Raw genomic sequence first — 16,627 nt, 5'->3', positions numbered from 1 at the left:
GATAAAGAACATGTTTTCAGGGCTAGCAGACATTTTTATTCATTTACCTTTCCTGTCTAGCCATGTGGGATTTGAACTGGCAACCCTCTGGTCAAAAAGGAAATATCATCAAAAGAAGGATATAATTTGGAGTTTAAGTCCATTTCCCTCTGTTTCCATCATGTTTTCGCCCTTTTTCTTTTAGCAAAAAAAAAATACAGCTGTGAAGGTGCTTTCACACAGCGAGCCGTTGCCATTACGGCCCCCACCTGCCAACATCGATGTTCTGTAATTTGAATCGGCAGCACCTGGTTACTCCGATCCTACCAGCCTGTACGCCTCGGGCTGCGATCAACCCAGTACAATCTCATCACACTGTTAATTAGAGCAGGTTGTGAAAGAGTGAGCAACACATACTAAGTTTTGCTAACTAGTATCATAAATGTTTGTTGTCTCAAACCAGATAATCAGACTTTGGAGCAGATTTTGCTGTTCTCTGCTGGTGAAAAAGTCCATCATTCAGAAAACTCAGGTACAGATTCCTAAATGTGTTTCCCTCGCTGTATTCCCTGCGGTTGCCATGGTTACAAGGTGACAAAGTCGAATCATTACGAACTCCGACGGCAGCGGCAGTTTGATGTGGATTAGAGGAAATAAATTGAATAAAATTACATTATAATGATAAATTAAATAAAAATTTGATTAAAAAAATTATTTCGTGCACAATTTTTCTACATTTAAACGCTTTAATTTCACAATCAGACACAATTTACATTATAAATTGTGTCTAAAAACATTGTAATTTGTAATAGTGAAGTAATTCAGGAAACTCCTGCGGTTGCCATGGTCACAAGGTGAAAAAGTTGAACCATCATGAGCTCTGACGGCAGCAGCAAAGATCTGTGTGCGTTCACGGATGGATTTGACAATAAAGTTTGTCAGTCGGCGTGTTTTTGAGGGACTATTTTATGAAGGAGACTCCATTTCTCCCTGCAGGTGTCGGCTAGTTGACAGGAAGCAGACTGTAAATACCAACAGTGCACCCAAAACCAATGTGGTGTTTTAGCATAAATGTGTGAGTTTGCAGCTAAGAAAGGTTTGTATGCCATCCAAAACCATTATAATACCTGCAACTGGTTGACAATGAAGTGATTGGTTTTAGGTTGTGTATATTTTTCATGTGATTTTCAAGCTCTGTCTGATATGGTTGCCATTAAAAGACTTTCCTCGCAAGAAACGATACAGCATCTGTCAGTGACAAAGGCAGAAGTAGTGTCACGTTACAAAACCTCACAGATAAGACGTCTGTGACAAGTTCAACCTTTTTTTTTTTTTTAGCCAGAAACCAGCAGGAGGGAAAGGAAAAGAGGAGTAAAAACCTCACTTTTAAAAACACGGGTATGATCCTTTAGCCTCGTCCGGAGCTGCTGCTGCTGCTGCTGCCGCCGCCGCCGGCTCCTTGTTTTCCTCGAGCTCAGAGGAAGCGGCGGAGCGATTTTTTTCCATGGCATCGCACGGCGGCGCGGCGCGGCAGCCACCGGATTTGGCCCGCGGGTCTGTTCTGTGACGGTAAAGCCATGGGAACAGAACTGTAAAACACTGGCCTGGACACACTACTGACAACACACACTGCTATTAAAAAAAAAAAAAAAAGACCTTACAGGTATGTGTGTGTGTGTGTCTGAATGTGTGTGTGTGTGTGTGTGTGTGTGTGTGTGTGTGTGTGTGTGGAGTGAAAGCAAGAACAGTAGAGGAAAATAAAGGAAATGAAAGAGCTGAAAGGGGGAAATATATAGAAGTGAGAGATTAAGAAGGTAAAAAGTGTCAGTTTCTGTGTGTGTGTGTGTTGGTGTGTGTGTGTCTGTGTGTGTGTGTGTGTGTGTGTGTGGTTGTAAAACCCTATACAAGGTGCCAACGGCTGTGACCTTTGACCTGTTTTGAATGTTGCTGTATGTTGGAATGTGTATTAGCAGGATTTGGTGTTCCGGTGCCCCTGAGGGCGTGCAGTGTGTGTGTGTATGTGTGTGTTTGTGTGTGTGTGTGTGTGTGTGACCTCAGACATGTGTTCGTGTTAACTGGCACCATTAAGCCTTGAGGGGATCATTAGTGGGCTCTGGGAGCTGCCTTTACTGTACATGGCAGGGGACCTTTTGCACACACACACACACACACACACACACCAAAAAACACACACATGAATGGACTTAAACACGCACACAAACACACACATTTTCTCTAAGTCTGAAGCATGAAAAATATTAGCTAAATTCTTGAAATATAAAGCTACACGCAGACGGACACACATACTGTAACGAACACGAACAGACTCCAGCATGGCGGCTCGAGCGTTTCACCATGCACAGCCAATTTAAGGTCCATATAAGAAGCCATAAACATGCTTCTACAACATTGATTGTTCAGATTTATATGGCAGGCAACTTTTAGCTCTGCGCCCTGATTGGTCAAAAACACCAAAATTTCCCTTAAAGTTTGGCAAGCCGAGCTCTTTCTGGCTTTCTCGCCAGCTGCTGTGGTAAAGCAAAGAGCTAGTTAACCATGGTTACTTTTTTTGGTTCCTTGCGGGCGTCTCAGCCACAATGGCTTAAGAAAGTTCCATCCAGCGTTCCTGCTGCAAACACATGGAAGATTTAGTAGTCTAGCATTAAAAAGGTCGCATTTTTCATGCCTATGAGGGAGCCAAAGTGAAACTGAAACGTCCAGAAGTAATGAAAACCTACTGAAGCTACTGAAAATCCCAATGAAATGTAACTATGCGAATAACTAATAATCCAGCCTTGAAACAGACAGTATGTCATGTGGACAGTAGTTCTTTGAAAAACCATCTAATATCATTGTTTAGTTGATATTAATGGTTTTAGCAGCCTTTAACAAACACTGTTTCCCAGAAGCTCTAGATGTTTGCAGGCTAAACATCACGGCTTGATAGAGGAGGCTACTTCAGACATGAGGAGCAAACAACGTAAAAGTGTTTAGACGGTTGTAATTACAGCTGGAGAGTTAAAGAAAGACTGTAGAAGAAGTCGTTGGGTAGTTTTATGGACGAAAACCAAGTTACAATGACGAAAGACGGCGAAAGCTTGTAGTTTTTTCTGTGCTCACTAAATAATCTGCTGTAGTGGAGCTGAGTTGTCTTAGAATATGGAAAGTAAACTCCAGGAACACACTTCATGTTTTCAGAAAGACAGACGCTGAATGAGAGACTGCATTGAGCAACAGAAGCTAGAGGAACAGACGCTAATCTGGACGTCATGACTTTGGATCTCTATAGTTCGCTTCAACACTCCTGATGGGTGAATTTTGATGAAAAGCTACAAATAATTAGTGTATAATACCATTAAAGACTCCAGCAGGACCACACAGCCTCTTACTTTACCTCCTACAGTGATATAGTCTGTTAATGTCTGTATCCAGTGAATGAATGTTGCTCTGTGTCTGCTAGATGTGTGAATAAGCAGCTATTTGCTAACACGTTCAACAACAACAACTTCATGAGGTGATTAGGGCTGTAGATTATTTTCTCAATTAATCAATTAGTCGTTTGGTTTATAAAATGTCAGATTACAGTGAAATATGTCGATCACTGTTTCCCAAATCCCAAAGATGCAACTTAAAATGTCTTGTTTTGCTTCAACCAACAGTCCACAACCCAAAATATTCAGTTTACGACTATGAAAGACTGAAGAAACCAGAAAATATTCACATTTGAGAAGCTGGTACAAGAGAATCTGTGCATTTCTTAGCACAGCATATTTAAAATTAGCAAAACAGTTGGCAATGAATGTTCTGTTGATCAACTAATTGATTAATCGATTAATCGTGGTAGCTCTAGAGATGATAACATGTCAATGATGTGTTTACAGATTGTTTCTGCTGCCCCCTGGTGGCTAAAAATAAACAAATGCAGCTTTAAAGTTTGAAAAGTGATCTAAAAAGTTTCCCTCAGAAAAAAATCCACAGTATCATTTTGCACCAACATTCAACAATCACACAGCAAGAATCTGTTAAACTTTTTTCGAGGCTCATCCAATCGCGTTGATTGATTTCGGTCGACGCCCTTTAACGAAGCAGCGAGCTCGGGTCTTTTTCAGACGGCGGGCCAGCGATGACGAGACCCCTCGAAAGGTCACTTTTGTCTTTAAATGAGACGTTCAGCTGTTGTTTGACTTTTAAAACAATCGGCGATTCCAGGAAGAAATCAACAAGCACAAAGACGAGAGGCGAGAAGAGAAGCGCTGAAAAGAGGAAGATGGGCTGAGGGTGAGTGTCGGGGGGGCGGGAGGAGGGAGGAGGAGGGGAGGAGGAGGGAGGAGGGAAGGGAGGAGGGGGGGGGGGGTAAACACGCTTACACACAGGACCTCCTTTTGGGCATTTTAAGTGGTCTCATTGTCCTCCTTCATGGTTCCCTTCCCTCCCTTTCTCTCTGCCCTTTCTTTCGCCCTTTTAACAGTAACCAGAGAGGCCAAGAACAACGCTGGGAGAAAGAGAGAGAGAGCGACAGAGAGAGATAGAGGGAGAGACAGGAGAGAGAGAGAGAGAGAGAGGGGCTTAAAGAGGGGTGGTTAGGAGATAAAAACTGTCTCCTCGCTGTAAGAGAATCCCCTCTTCTTTTTCCTCTTCTTTTTTTTTTTTTTTTCCAGATAAGGGAAAGAGCAGGTTTATCTCTCGGTGCTCAATTGAGGGCTGGAGGACCAGTGTGTGTGTGTGTAAATGTGTGTGTGTGTGTGTATATGTGTGTCCGAGACAGACAAGTTTCTCAGACCCCTGACGCCTATCATCCCCCTCTTCTTCTGCTCTGTTTTCCACCCATCCATTCATTCACAGTTTCACAAGACGAGGTGACTCAGGCTCTTTTGGCATAACGTCCACACCAACACACACACACATATATATACACACACACATACACACACACACACACACATACACAGGGTCGTCCCTCAGGTAGCGCTGTGTGTATGGGAAACAGACTGCTCAGGGTTCAGCGGAAGGTTGGCCCGCCTGATGCAACATGGACAGGAGTGAGAGAAAAAGGAAAAAAAGAGGAAGAGAGAGAGAGAGAAAGACACTGGAAGACACAGAGAGAGAGAGAAAAAAAAAACGGAAAAATAATGTCGAAACTACCCCGAGGTCGTGCTCATCCCTCGAGTGTACACAGGAGAATCTAAAGATGTGTGAATTTTCCTCTCCCCCCCCTCCTCCTCTTCCTCCTCTTCCTCCTCCTCCTCCTCCTCCTCCTGATTTCCATTTTTCATTTGCCCCTGCTTTTCATTTTCCAAAAGCCGTTTTTACTGGCTTTTTCTTCGCTTCTTTCACTTCATTTAGGTCTGAACTGCGACCCTGTTTTTCCCCTTCATTTGTTGTCTTGATTCTTTTTTATTCGTTGCGGTTTGTACTCTTTGCTTCAGCTGCACATGGTATTTATTTGCATTCTTGGTGTTAATCGAAAAATATGCCGGGCACCAGAAACAAATTGCTGCTTTTCATCGCAAGTCTATTTAGTCCATTAATTTATCTTTCATTTGTTTTTTTTATGACTTCCTTTCTCATTTCTAAATTGATTTTTTTTTAAATTTGCATATATATATATATATAAAAAACAGCAGATAATAGAAATAAAACAGATGTGACAGAAGAGGTCAAGAAGCTTATACTGATGACCTCTGCTCTATTTAAGAAGAAAATACAACAAAAAAGAAAAGGAAAAAACTGAAAAAAAGTGTTTATCTTGTCCTAAAATGATGCTTTATGTAACATATGAATGAAAAACAACATGTAATTAACCATAATAGTGTCTGTATTGTATCAAAAATGTATATATACTCATTTACGTCCATATTTGACATCGTTACGGTTGATTTTAAACCTTCAACTTTACATTTATAACATTAACATTTAATAAAACCATCCTGAAAAGTTCAGTATTGTCTTTGTTATATTACACCTTTGATCTAATAGAACAAAAACACCAAGAAATCAGACAGAAAAGAAGACATAATGCATATATAAACTAACCTTAATTGATTTTTTAGCTGCATTGATTGATTGATTTAGGGACTTTGGAGGCGGTGGAACAAGCTGAAAACACATAATATCACCACGGGACTCATATTTAACGTTTTCCCGCACAAGTCAGCACTGAATTAGGTAAAAAGAACTTTTATGTATGCTGCACCTTTCTGCTTGCAACTTGATCTAAAATTACCAAATTTGGTTTCCTTTCATGAATTTATAGTCACTGCTGCACAATCTGTCTGCTCTGTCATCTGGTTGCTGATGTTTTTTGGGGCATTTTAAAATGTGTTAGTGTCATTGAGTAATTGTTTTGGATTGGTCCGTTTAGTTTTATTCCACTTTTGGGGATTTAGACAGCTATTGGGTTGTTTTAAGATTTATAACTGCAGTGTTTCATTCTGATATTGTGATGTACTTTGGCAAACGTACTATGTACTCTTTGTTGTAGTCTATCTTGGCCGGGACACTCTTGAAAAAGATATTTTTAATCTCACTGAGGATTTACCGCTTAAATAAAAAGTTGTTATGGTGAACGTGTTAGCAAACGTGAAGGAACATTAGCATCCCATTGGAGTTTCTCTCCGCCATCGATTGTTCTGGTAGCTTGTTTGGATCTCTAACAACTCCGGAGGGAAACAAAAAAAAAAAAAAAAGTCACTTTACGTTCTATGAATTACACTTTATTCACCAGCTTGTCGTTAACTTTATCCACCCTCTGTTTGGCGCTAGACAGTTACTGGATTGTGGGTTTGTCTGAGCGTTTTTTTACCGAAAACTGCAGCTGCAGCTGGAAATAGGGTTGATGAGAGCCAGGAGACTCAACCAAAACAGTAAATTTGTCATTGAACAAAACAAATCAATGAATAAAAAAGTCTAAAAAGCTTTGCAGAGCTGAAGAGTTGATGATGATTGTCTGCAGATGCTGAGTGACACAGTTCATATAGTCGTTGATCCATTGTTAAAATAACAATATCGATAAGTGCAGCTTTATTTAATATATCACTAATTGATTATAACGCAGCGGTAGTTCATCCTACATTATATTTAAGGCTTTATATTGATGTGTGTTCCTTGTTTACAGACGAAACAACAAATATTTGTTTAGTATTAATACAAGAAAGTGGAAGAAATATGTTTATATTGAGGGTCAGGCCTTATATTTAATGCTAAACTGCAAAAAATACTAATAAAGGTCATTTGAATTAAAAAATAAGGGACAAATCAGAGGTGAAGTCTTTGTAATCTGTTCGCCGTGCCCTCCTTTTCACCTTCCTCTCCTATTCTTTCTGCTGAGTGGGAAGCTCCAGGCCGACTCCCTCCCTCCTCCTCCTCCTCCTCCTCCTCCTCCTCCTCCTACCCGTCCACACACACACACACACACACACACCCACACCTACTGTGCCCCTCTCCCTTTGCCCCGGTCAGAGCACCTCTCCTGGGACGCGCCAGGCAGTGAGGTGGGCCTCTCTGGCGGTCTGGACCGGGGATCTGGTTAGTGAGGAGGAATGTGTGGAGTGTAAATGAACACACACACACACACACACACACACACACACACACACACAGTAAAAAAATACATACCTGCACACACCTAAAGCGAGCAAACAAACTCACACACACACACACACACACACACACACAGGCTGATGAGGAGGAATGACACAGCTTCTCTTGTCTGTCACCGTTCCCCCTCTCATCCCTATTCACTCCCTCCGTCTCCGGGGACGACGGCGGGATGGACTTTCACTGATAGCGCACAAATGAGAAGGTTTTGTTTACCTCAGAGGGGGGGAAGAAAAGGAGAAAGAGAGAGTAAAAAAAGGAGGAAAAAGAAAGAACGCAGGTATTTTGTATGTATTCAAATTACGTTTAAGGCGTTTTAACGAAGAAATCGGGGAGAAAAATATGTATTTCACCTGTGAAAACCTTCAATATCAGGGAGGAAAAAGTGGTTCATTTGATGTCAAACTGCACAGAAATGTTATTCTGCAACGGTCGGTTGATTGTTTGATTGCGAGTGTGTGTATATAAGCGCGTGTGTGGCCTTACAATCAGGTGTGCGAACGGGAGAGATTGACTCACTTCTCTCATTAGCCAGTCTACTACATTTTTCGCCATTTCCTCCTCAAATTAACCCTGTGAAAACACTCCGTCGTACATGTGTGTGTGTGCATGTGTGCATGTGTGTGTGTGTGTGTGTGTGTGTGTGTGCGTCACCCTCGGTGTCAGCAGCCACGCCCCGCTTGATCGATTGCCAACCCTTTCAATACAAACATTCTGGTGAAAATTCTTTGTTGTTTTTATAAGTGTGTGCAGACACCTGTTACACATGGGTTTTTTTTTTTTTTTTCCTCGTCTGCGTGTGTGTGTGTGTGTGTTAACGTGTGTGTGTGTGTGTGTCTGTGTGAGTTTGCAGATTCCTCACAGAGGGGTTTGTCTGGCTTAACGGTTTGCGGGTGTGAAAAAGAAAAACAAAAGAGAGAGAGAGAGAGAGAGAAGGAGAGAGAGAGAGAGAGGGATGGAATAAGATAGATGGATGTTGGAAAAGAGTGAGGGTTCAGCGGGAGGACAGGAGGGGAAAAAAGTGAGAGAATTAATGGTTATAAAGTATTTTTCACTACTTTGGCTGCAGCTAATAATTATTTTCAATATGGATTCATCTCTTTATGACTTTTTTTTTTTTTTTTGGTTTTTGATTGAATGTTTAATCCAGTTGTTTCGTCCCAATAAGAGTCTAAAATCTATTTAATTTAGTTTTTCCCTCCATAAACGATGCGAGACGTTTAACTGATCGTCAGTATTGTTGTTGATTAATCGTCTGTCAAACCGCAGATTGATTAATCAGCTTGTTTCAGCTCGATAACATGTAAACGATACAACAAAACTTTCATTTTCCCCCCGAAATATCCATTTAGTGAAAGCGCTTCCTCATGCTTCTCTGATTATAATTTAAACATGTTTATTTTTTCTCCGCTCGCACAAATATTTTCATTTTGACGAAGACACAACATATTTCAAACAAAATCACTTTCTCTTTCCTCTAAATTTGTTTAAAAAAAAAAAAACCTTGACAGACTCCACTTCACCCGTTCCTGACCTTTCTTCCTCCTCTTATCCTTCCAATCACTCCCCTCCTCCTCCTCCTCCTCCTCCTCCTTCGTCCTCCTCCTCCCTATTAGCACTTGTCAATGCTATCAGCAGTCTGTAATGCCCCGTCATTACGTTCAGACTCTGTCAGCCTTATCGGGGCTGTAACCCTGTAACGCTGGCTCCACTACAGCTCAGGTCTCTCTCTCTCGCTCTCTCTCTCTCTCTCTCTCTCTCTCTCTCTCTCTCTCTCTCTCTCTCTCTCTCTCTCTCTCTCTGCCTGTAAACGGACAGACGATGGGAAATCTTTCTCTTTGAGACTCCGGAGTTTCGCTTTTATGCGTTTGTCTAGAGCGACGACTTACAGCAGTGAGTCGGAAGTTTCAGTTTGACAGTTAGAGTAACAGATAAAGTGGAGGTCAAAGGTCAAGAGTCTGTTATTCCAAAAGTTGGTGGGAAATCCCGCTATGAATCATTCTGCTGCTGTTTTTGGGTGTTTTGGCTGCAGGCTGGACGTCAGGATCGGGCCAAAGTCAGGATTTAGGTGGAAATAGTGCAAATAAGAATATGTTACTGAATTGGATTGGAATTATATGATAAAGCAGTGATTCCCAGCCAGATGTGAAGCTAGAAGTGACGGATAAATGGATCAGCTTCTGTCACTCCGAGAGGTCGTAGTACAAACGCTAACGAGACCAAACCTGCTGAAAAAAAAGTTTCAGAATCACTTAAAGCAAATTTAGTGCAAATTTTAACTGAATTTGTAGAATATCAGCAAAAGAAAACTTGAATAAATGTCAGTTTTGTGAATATTTGACGTTGGTTCATCATAATAAACAGCTGGTGGGGCCATTAAACCATTTCTGTTTGTTTCATGTATGAATTTAAGGAGCGTTACAGTCTCCTCGTCGCTGCAAACACATCTGATGCGACTCTTTTTTTGTCTCCTCACTGGATGTTTCAGTCACATGATGCATGAACGCCATGATTTAATCACTAAATCTGTTTCCTGTTGCATTTTGCTTTTATCGATACGCCGACTTTTTCCACCTCAACCAAATGTAAAAACTTTTGTGATTTTGCAAGATTTCTCAAATATCAGCTGTTTTGTGCACAAATTGAAAATACTAACAAAAACAGGTGGATGGAAACACACCTTATATCAATTATTGTAACTATATCTGCTTTTATAGGATTAATAGTAATAAACATCAAGTTTCTAATCATGTGGTAGGACTGTGGGGTCAGACAATAAAAGGTGGTAAACACCAGACTAAACCATCAACTAACAGACTTTTCACTTTTAAAAAATCAACAGTACCTCCAGGAGATCAGGCTGTCAGGGAAATATCAGTAATAGTATCTTTTTAAAGAGAATTTTACAGCTTTTTTTGTTTTGCACACAGTCAAAACTCTCGTCCAGCGACTTGGATTCAACTTTTGCTGACAAGTGACGACATCCAACAAAAGTCCACAGCTGCTGTCTGTCTTATATAAATCACCAGAAACATTGATATCTAGTATTTCTGACACCTACAAGACAACATGCTGCATACAGATATGGCAGCTTTTCAAAGCTTTTACTCCTTGAGATCATTATTTGCACCATGTCTTTCAAAATAAAAGGACTTTTTGCCTTTATGTGACTACAGGAAATCACTATATTAGTATACAGAGCAATACACACATCATAACAGGTATATTAAATCTCTTACCCACATTTTAACAAGCTTCCTTTCCTCTCTGCAGTCAGACCTCCAGCTCCCTCTAGTGGACAAACCAGGAACAAAGGTGAGTCGCTCCTACAGGTGCAGAACTCACATTCAGTTCATCTCACTGTGTCTGAAAGTCGTCTGAGAGTCGAGCTTCTCATCCAAATATGAAAAAAAACTTTATAAAAGGTGTCTTTTGAGTGTTTTTTGATTCTCCAGCCCATTTTTTTTCTTCTCACTGCTGCACAATAACTGTCTGTAACAACAACACGGTTAAAATAAGAGTTAATATTTGCGGGTGAGAGACGGAGAGCAGCGAGTGTGTGTGTGTGTTATGTTTGTGTATAATATATATATAGACTAATAGTGTGTAATTAACATAATTCCCTGTAATTATAGCAGAGCTGTAAACATTACAGAGGAACGGACAAACCAGCTACTGTATGCAGAGCACACACACACACACACACACACACACACACACACACACACACACACACAGTCTTATAAAACAAACACACAACAGTATGGTATTTAAGAGACTGATTCACCACCACGTCTGTGTGTGTGTGTTTTCATGTTTTATGGTCCCACCTTGAAGCAGACCAACATTGTGCTCCGAGCTCAAAGCCATTTTAATGTGTGTGTCTTAAAACAGGCCACACTACAGCACACACACATCAAATAATCACATTTTTATTATATTAATGACTGTCTTATGTCTTCATATTTACAGTAAGTTTACTATTTATATTGTTGTTATTATAGGAGGGTTTCTAGTCAGGTTCAGTTTGAAATATTTCAGGCTACATGTGCAGTTATTCTGATTCAATCCAGAAACAATCCAGTTCGATTTAAATCCTTTAAACCTGCAATAAAATGTCTTTTTGGCTATTTTTCGGGGGGGCAACAGAAACAAGCTGTGAACTTGTTATCATGCAGTTGTCATTCACACATCCTGCAGAGACCACAGAGTAACACTCATAAGTGTTTGTGGCGCCTTAAAGTCCAATATTCACTTCTTTTTTCTTTTTTTTTAGCTTCTAGCTTCTTTGTCTCCACCAACTCCTGCAAAAAAAAAAAAAAAAAAAAATCTGGCTAAATTGCTCCACTGTGTTCACCAGCTAGTCATTATCTCTGTCTGTCTACCATTTGGTGCTGGACAGGTAGCGTGTAATAAGTTTTAAAGAGCTTTTAGGCTGAAAACATCTGCCTGCTGTGGAACAACATGGACGACAGAGAGCTGCGAAGCTGTGAAGCAAAACAATAAAGTTGAAAGCCTGAAAAATTAAAACTCTTCAGTAAAATACGCCATAAAGCGGTCGAGTCGGGTGATAATGATGATAATCGCTACGAGTAACACCTCTCACTCCGCTACACTTGCAGCTTTAAGAAGCTCAGATTTCAAATATTACAACCTGACGACAACTTAATTATATAATCCACAGTTCTCTCATCGTCATACTTGAATATATTAACGGCGTTTGTTGTAACGTCTTCTCGAAATCCTGCCCATCTGGCGTCCCAGCAGGTTAAAACAAACCATTAAACGTCTGTGTATTTATTTAACAATTTGGTCTGGGTAAAAAATAAAGAGAAAGGAAGGACGGCGTGTTAATGAAGGATGGAAGAAGACATGAGCGAACTCGTTAAGACCGACCCTGGTGCTCCTCACACATTGAAACCAGCTGGTACCCACAACATGCCCATACTGCAGTTACCTGCATGTTAAGGGGGCCCAGTAGCTTCAGGGCAAGAAGCCCCTTTTGCAGACATGGTATGTGTGCATTTGTGTGTGTGCATTTATGTGAGGGTGCATGTTTGAGCTCCAGGGGTAGAGGAGAGGAGGAGGAGGAGGAGGAGGAGGAGGAGGAGGGGGTCCTGGCGTGGTGCTGAGGCCCAGACGAGAGGCCTCCCTGCCTGTCACAGCAGCGCCGCGGTCCTGCCTCTCTCTCCTCCAAACCTCCAGGCTGTCACAGAGGTCCTGCAGCGCTGCACTGTTTACCAGAACGAGGAGGAAACACAGATGTAGCCGCTGCAGAAGTTACCAACACATCCCAACACAGATGTGGCTTGTAATATTTCGTGCTTTGGCTGATTTATTAAAAATGTCATGCAGGCTGGGTTGCCCATTATTTTGGCTACCATGACTTCGAAGAGGAGCTTCTGGTGAATTCCTACGCAGGGAGGGCGGAATGCTGGTTTTGGTGGGGGCGCTGGTGTTTTATGAGAAACAGTCTCTTGAGGTGGCGTTGGCGAGGAAATCTGATCCTGTTAGCAGTGCGAGAAACACAATTGACAAGTCAGCAGAAGTCTGTTCGTTTCCTTCAGAGCTTCAGTGAGCGGGAAAATTCGGCCCATATGTGGGCACCGAGCAAGCATGTCAAAGTTGGCAGCATCTGAGCATTATTCGCAGCCATCGGCCGTCATCGGCTAATCAGATTTCTGTGCTTACTTTCCTCCTGGACCAATGGGATTCACAGCAGAGTCTCAAAAGCTCAAATCCCAATCTGTCTCTGTTTCTCCGGTGGCTTGATCTCAAATCACACCAATTTATCAATAAATCAGAATAGCACAGAAGGTATTCTGCTGGAGAGTAGCATGCTTAAAGGACTAATGCAATGTTTTTCTTACACATTAAGCTAATAATGTTCAACAGTAGAAGCTCTTGATTAAAGTAATGCTGCCAAAAAACCTTTTTCAGGTGTTCACTTCCTGCTACTCTGGGCTTGACGTCGCTGCGTTTCCTTTATATACAGTCTGTGGTTCAGCTGCTTTTTCTCTTTGCAAATCATTCATACTTCAGTCATCATATTGTTTTGTTTGACCGTAACTGATCCGTAGTGAGTGACATATCCGTCCCACTAATATAATTTGTAGTTGGCATGGATTTATATTTTTGTGAGTTGACTTACAACTATCAGGGCTTGTCACTGTTTCTCTGTTGCTATTTTTTTCATGAGTGTAGCTACAGTTAATGGACAGCTAGCTATTCAGGACAATGATGTCAGCTTTTACCCTGCCTGCTAAGCTCTGATTGGTCGCTTGATCTCAAATCACACCAATTTATCGATAAATGAGAATAACACAGAAGGTATTCTGCTGGAAAGTAGCATGCTTAAAGTTTTTTTACACATTTAGTTAATAATGTTCAACAGTAGAAGCTCTTGATTAAAGTAATGCTGCAAAAACCTTTTTCAGGTGTTCACTTCCTGCAACTCTGGGCTTGACGTCACACCTTCCTCGCTGTGTTCCTTTATATACAGTCTGTGGTTCAGCTGCTTTTTCTCTTTGCAAATCTGCACTGCAAATCATTCATACATCACCAGTCATCATATTGGTTTGTTTGACCATAACTGATCCGTAGTGAGTGACATATCCGTCCCACTAATATAATTTGTAGTTGGCATGGATTTGTATTTTTCTGAGATGACTTATCAGGGCTTGTCACTGTTTCTCTGTTGCTGTTTTTTCATGATTTTAGTTACAGTAAGTGGACCTCTAGCTATTCAGGACAATGATGTCAGCTTTTACCCTGCCTGCTAAGCTCTGATTGGTCGCTTGTTCCTCTAACTGGAGAAACAGCCTTTAAGATTTGATTTCTTCACTTTTATTGCTTTTCCAAACTTACACGCTCATCACCGAGGGGACCACACTGAAAATAAGAAATGAGAATACTTTTTTGAGGTTTGAGAGTTGGTTCCGCAGAGCTTTGCATCGACGAGCAGTTTGACAAACAAATGAACATTTCAATGAAACAGAAAATTATGTGCAGTTCTGTCAGTTCGTCCTCGTTTGATAAAATGTCGTTTGACAGCCAAAATCTCAAATGTATCAGGTCGTCGGGAGGCAAAAAACAAAAGTGAAAATGACAAATGCTCACCATGATGGATCAATTTTCTCAAGTAATGTCTCCACAAACTGAATTTTCAAGTTAGACAGCAGTCTGGAAGGTAAGGAAAAATTTCTTTTGGCTGAACAGTTATATAAAAGCTGAGATTCACCTCAGAAAAAAGGACAATTTTACACTAAACTCTACCATCTGCAAAGCCTGGGAAAAACAATGTCCTCTGACTCCAGAGCTGGCATAACATTATGTTATACAATACATCATCAGCAGCACCATTTATGAAATCAGAGGAGCAGCTTTTATTTCCATAAAAACCCCACTCGCTCTCTCTCATCTGTGTGATACCTGAGCTCGTCTCCTTCTTTTTAAAACATCTTTTGGATCGCCACCAATCTTTTGCGGTTCTTCATGCGTGCCCTTTCGAAACCCTCCCCCCCCACCCACCGGTATGTTTGGGATTATGTTTGTCATAAGCAAAAGTGGGATCGGATGCATGGATGTGTGTCTCATAAAAAAAAAAAAAAAAAAAGCAGGGCAGCCGCGGGGCACGGCGGCGACGGAGTCCAATGAAACGGCTCGGATGGAGCCAGAGCGAGGCTGCTTCGAGCTCCGGGGCTTCTTGATGTGGATGAATGCATGTGGAACGCTGCAAAAGTCCCCATGCATAAACAAACAGATATGTTAGCAATAATCTGTGGGATTCTACATCAAAACCTTTGGCTTTGACCACCACTAAGATGTGTGTGTGTGTGTGTGTGTGTGCATTTTTCTCAGAGATGTGTGGATTCATACATGCACGTCTTTGCATTTCTATCTGTTTGTGCATATAAGTTCATATGTGTGTGTGTGTACGGCAATGGAGAAATATCTTAACACTTGTTTGCATGTTGGTATGTTTACAGTCGTGTGTGTGTGTGTGTGTGTGTGTGTTTGTATGTGTGTGTGATGCAGACCAGATTGTGATTTTCTCCAGCAGCGAATTGGCGAGTTTGTTAAAACAGCTTTTTCTATCTCTCATCCAAGACCACAGTGACCAGCCAAGTGCATTTGACCTTAACACACAGATACAAACACACACACACACATACACACACACACACACACACACACACACGAGGGAGTTGTGTAACAGAGTGAACAGAAGTGCATCTCTGTTTCCAGACGCAGAGATGGAAAAAAAAAGGAAGATACGATGAAATAGAGGGATCAAGAAAGACATCATGCCTCTTTTTTTTGTTTTTTTTCCCCTGATTTGCCATTTCTGGGGTTTCTCAAATGCAGTAAAGGTGAGAGTTTGTAGTGTTTTTTTTGTTTTTAGTGACCTTTTACTGCCCCAACATGCTGATTCGATGTATTTCATTCATTCACTCTTGGATGCAACAGCTGCATTTGTATCCAAACGCAGTAAAGGATCATATATGTTCAACACAGCAGTAAAGTTCTTGTATCATCAGATTATTGTTCCTCTAAATCTATAGAAGCAAAAATGGTGTTTTCTGGTGAATCAAGTTCCTGTTTTTGTTTAGGATATCAACGAAATGATAATCAGAATAAACAGTCCTTTTAACGGTTTTCTACTTCAGAATAAAAGGTGGATAATAAAAGCAAATAAAGAGATTATTGGGCAGAAATTGACAATATTTCCTTTACGAGAGGACATTTGGACGTCTGCACGTCTCTCTGTCCGCACAGACCTCCAGAAATGCGTCACACACGACCTTTCCATGTTTCCATGCTTCTCCCTCGTGACGGCAGTGTGAACAACAAGTGTCGTTCTTGTGTTTTTTTTCATGCCTGAATAAGATTACTGAACACTCGCTGATACAACTATGACTACGTCTGATCATCTTACGGCTTCAGGTCCGTATTTGAGATTCGGGTTTCAGATTGAAGACTATTGAATTTGGATGCTTACTGATCATTTAATTAATGAAAGCAGTAGTTATCAGTATTGTAAAGGGCTACT

The 16,627-nt window shown here is 41.1% G+C and overlaps 1 long non-coding RNA gene across 1 annotated transcript; it reads left to right on the top strand.

Annotated features, from left to right (window-relative positions):
• Positions 1-3,973: 3,973 nt before the first annotated feature.
• LOC122973837 lies at positions 3,974-16,254 on the top strand. Its single transcript, XR_006400148.1, has 3 exons — positions 3,974-4,257; positions 10,849-10,890; positions 15,823-16,254. It is a non-coding gene; the product is annotated as an uncharacterized LOC122973837 (long non-coding RNA).
• The last annotated feature ends 373 nt before the right edge of the window (positions 16,255-16,627 follow it).

The sequence above is a fragment of the Thunnus albacares genome, chromosome 22, assembly GCF_914725855.1.
Source record: "Thunnus albacares chromosome 22, fThuAlb1.1, whole genome shotgun sequence".
Taxonomy (NCBI): Eukaryota; Metazoa; Chordata; class Actinopteri; order Scombriformes; family Scombridae; genus Thunnus; species Thunnus albacares.
Note: the sequence above shows the minus strand (reverse complement) of the source record. Positions and strands in the feature narration are given on the sequence as shown.